Here is a 4,696-nt window from a genome sequence, read left to right on the forward strand (position 1 = left end):
GGAGATCAACCAAAGTACTTGTATGCATGCATATAAGCATAACCAATGGACACAGACAACAGGGGGGTGAGGGTGTGTGCAGGGGGGAGGGGAGAAGGTGGCCAGTGGAGAGGTCAATGGGGGGAAAAGGAGACATATGTAATACTTTACACAATAAAGATTTTTTTAAAAAAGAAAGGATATGACTTGCCCAGTGTCACATAATGCATATTTGTATATAAATAAAGTCATTCTCAACTCGGGCAGGGCGGGGGGGGGGGGAAAAAACTTTTACCCCTTGGCCTTAGTTTAGCAAGAACAAAACCAATAAGAGCATTGCACAGAATACAACAGCAGAACTGCATAATCTGAATAAGTGAATACATGTAAAATAGCAATTAAGTCTTCATTTCCTTAGCAGAATAGTGTCTTTAAGGAACAATAATAATAAAAAAACATTTTAAAAATGTTTTTGTACACATTTTTAAAATTTTATTTTTATTGATTTTAGAGAAAGAGGAAAGGAGAGGGAGATACCAATGTGAGAGTAAAACATTGAAGCCACCTCCTCACACATCCTGACGGGATCGAACCCACAACCTGGGTATGTGCTCTGACCAGGAATCCAACCCACCGCCTTTTCGTGTGTGGGAAGACACTCCAACCAACTGGACCACACTGGCCAGGGGTGGACAAAGCATTTTAATACTCACTTTATAGATGTGGAAAATGAGTTTCTGAGTGTTCCAGTGACTTATTCAAGGTCTCACAGAACTGATCCTAGTCCATTTGCATTCATCATGTAGAACATGATTAAAAACAGTAATAAACAATCCACTGAGCCAAACCGGTTCGGCTGGGCAGCTTTTTGTTATCGGTGGGGAGTGAGTTTTCTGTGTCCCCACCTGTGGGCTTCTTGGGGTGCCGCGGGAACAAGAGTTTCCAGAGGCTCCCACAGGAGCATTAGGTGTTGTGGAAAGCATTATTGTTGAGGTAACATTAAGAGAGTTCCCCTCCCCCTTGGTCCCATCTCCCTCCATTCTGCCATGGGAAAATTTCCATTTTGTCATTATCGGGGCTAAGATCAAAGCCAGAGTTCCTGCTCCATATTAAATCACGGTCCAGTCCAGTATCTGGCTAGGTTAGCTTGTGTTCCCAGCTGTAGTCCTTTGCATGTGCAGTCTGTGTCTGGGGATTATGTATTTCCAAAGTTTCCCGGGTTTGCACTGGGGTCCACCCTCCTGGTCAATGATCTTTGTTCCCAGGTTAGACCGACAGACAAGCACCTCCCCTACTTCACCCTGACTTCACTGCACATGCACCCATTTCCCCTTTGTTGGATCCGCTCCCCCAGTGATTTGCAGGGAATGGACTGGGGGTTCCCTGGGGAGTATAAAGTTTCGACTTCCTGGTGAAGCGGCCCAGATGACCATGCTTATAATGCCTGACTTTCCATTTGATTCTTTCCTATTATTAATATTAATAACTAGTTATTTGTGATGGTTAACACTTTGATGGTAATTTCAGTTCAGCAAACGCTATCAGTTTTCCCCTTATAAAACCAGGATTGGACTTGATGGGTAATGCTCCACTTTTCACAGAGATGGTGAATGCCATCTCAACACCTGTAGGAGACTGGTTTCATATTTAGATTTATATAACTGATTATATTAATACTAGAGGCCCGGTGCATGAAATTCATGCTCCAGGTGTGTGTGTGTGTGTGTGTCCCTCAGCCCAGCCTGCACCCTCTCCAACCTGGGACCCCTCAGATTGCGGGGCAGCCTGGGCAAGGGGCCTGTGGTGGTTTGCAGTCTGGCCATGCCCCCATTGGGGTGGAGGTCCCCACTGGGGTGGACGTGGCCAGCCTGGGTGAGGGGCTGAGGGCCATTTGCAGGCCCTTCCTTCAGCGGCCGGCCAGGGCGGGTGGGAAGCTTGGGTCTGTGGCCAATGCCCACAGGCCCCTCCCTCGGCGGCCAGCCCAAGCGGGCAGGAATCTTGGCTTCCTCTGTCGCCAAGGGTGACCCAAGCCTCCCGCCCGCTCCGGCTGGCTCTGTGGCTTCCGCTATTTTTGTCCCAGTAATTTGCATACTCACTCCTGATTGGCTGGTGGGCATTGAGAAGTGATGGTTAATTTACACATTTCCCTTTTATTAGTGTAGATGCTCAAATACTAAGGAAATCCCTTCCCATCTCTTAGAACAGCAGGACTTGCTTGTGTTTCGGTTTGTGTTCATTAGCCTATTGACAGGCAAGGCTGCAGATAAACTGGCAGTCTCCATGTTATCTTTTTGGCTCTAACTATGCCAATTTAATTAAAATTCCCTGTATCTAAACTGTAGCCTTTTACTTAAGGAAAGGCGTTTTAGTGTGGTTTACCTATAACATTGACTAAAGAATATTTAACACTTCTCACATTTTATAGATGAGCCACAAGATCAGATGCTTTTTAAAGTCCACACGACAAGATATAGTAGCAAAATTTTCTTGTGAATTCTTTAAGTCAGGCTACGTTATAATTCAGGATTGTCTTGAACAGCTATTAAAAACACAACTGTAGCATTAGTGTATATGTATGATTGGTAATGGTGCTTTTGCCAACTCACTAGAAGGATTAAAGTATAGAAGAATCAACTCTCAGCACAAAATTGTAAATTACCAGTAAATGGTCAAAGGCTTACGATAATTAAAAACAAAGCCACAGATTAAAAAAAAAAAAAAAAGACATACAGACAGATGCAGAGAGACTCTTCTAGAAGAATGAATCACTCTCCCTACCAAGCTACACACACTCCCAAAACCACCTCACAAGTCCCTCAACCTGGAAGTCCAAACCTCCACAGGCTGAGTCACCACCCAAGCCTTAAATAAGCTACTTGACCTAGTTCTGAGGAGGGCTGCTTTTAGCCTTAGTCACTAATGGATTAGTCCTTTATACTTTCAGTGGCTCCTGTCTTATCCACTGATGGTGATTAATGGACAAAAGTCATTTTTCTGTCATTAAATTAGTGGCATCAACTTCATAGAGCCATGTGTTTAGAAAACGATTCAGAGGCTGAATAAAATACAACACGGCCTCAGGATTCTCATCCAGGTTCAAATGATGGAAACAAGACCAGGTTAGAAAAAACAAAAGCAAAGAAATGAAAATGTGGCAGCTGTTGGCCAATCCTCAGCCAAAAGTTAATCTTTTCTGAAAGAGTAACGCCTCAGTGAGCAAATGTCCTGCCTGCAGGTCTTTGTGGGACAGAGGGATTTAAGAACCTTTGAACTGATGATTTATGGGTAAAGCCAAATGGTTTGTCCCATTGGACTCCCACAATGGTCCAGGGAGGGAAATAGACTTCATTTTGCACATGAGGAAGCTGAGATTCACAGAAGGAAAGTGATAACAATGATCACACAACAAGAACCAGGCAGTAAAAACCAGTCCTCCTAACTCATGGTCTAGTGTTCTTAAAAGTATGCATAGGCAAAATGTTGACACTCAACACTTAAAACAAAGAAATATATACCTTATAGTCAATACTATTAAAAATCCCACGAGCCCTGGCTGGGTATTTAGTTGGTGAGAGCATCGTCCCAATACGCCAAGGTTTCGGATTTGATCTCCCATCAGGGCACAGAAGTAACCAATGAATGCATAAATAAGTGGAACAACAAATTGATCTCTCTCTCTCTCTCTCTCTCTTTCTCTCTCTCTGAAAAAAATAGATTAAATAGTTTGCCTTAAAAAAATCTCATACAAGGTTATGCCTAAATTTACTATTACTCATAAGAAAACATAGTCTTATTATTTAAAAATAAAAGTTCAAGGATATTTGGAATTTTTTTTCCCTACAAAGACAATAATATGTCAAGTTGAGAGAAAAATGACAGTTAAGAATTAGATGCTTAGTAAAAAAATAATAGCAGCAAAGGCATCCTCTTTATTCTTTAATTACCTCTCAACCTCCATTCATAGAATGTTTTGTTGTACAACAAGACACTGTTGAAAGCAACAAGTAGGAAAAATAGAGGCCCAACACAAATACACTAAAAGGAACACACAAGTATATTGTACAAAGCAGAATAACACATTTTATGAAACTATCACTATTTTCAGTGAGATAAGAGAAGATATTTCATCCATAAAAAAACAAACAGGGTGTTATGAAAAAGATATCAAAAAATTTTTTTAAAAGGTTGCAGGTTTGATCCCTGGTCAGGGCACACGAAGAATCAACCAATGAATACATAACTAAGTGGAACAATAAACCAATGTTTCTTTCTGTCTCTCTCGCTCCCCTTCCTCTCTCTAAAATCAATCAATAAAAAAAAATTTTTTTTAGGTTCTTGCAAACTCAGAGTATGACCAACAAAATAAATTTAATAAAAGTGTTGGAGTATAAAAATTAAGTAAATCTTTCAGAATGTAGAACTATAAAAGACAAAGAGATGGAAATAAGAAACAAATGACAATAGATTAAGAGGAGAAATCAAAGATACCTATCAAGCCCTGGCCAGTGTGGTTCAGTTGGTTGGCATAGTTCCAACCAACTGGGCATAGTTTGCCAGTTCGATTCCTGGTCAGGGCATATACCCAGATTGTGGCCTTGATCTCCAGTAGGGGGCGTGCAGGAGGCAGCCGACTGATGTGTCATTTAGCTCTCACATGGATGTCTTTCTTTCCCTTCTCCCTTCCTCTTTCTCTAAAAATCAATAAAAATATTTTCTA

Source organism: Myotis brandtii, unplaced genomic scaffold, assembly GCF_000412655.1.
Source record: "Myotis brandtii unplaced genomic scaffold, ASM41265v1 scaffold266, whole genome shotgun sequence".
In the NCBI taxonomy this organism is placed as follows: domain Eukaryota; kingdom Metazoa; phylum Chordata; class Mammalia; order Chiroptera; family Vespertilionidae; genus Myotis; species Myotis brandtii.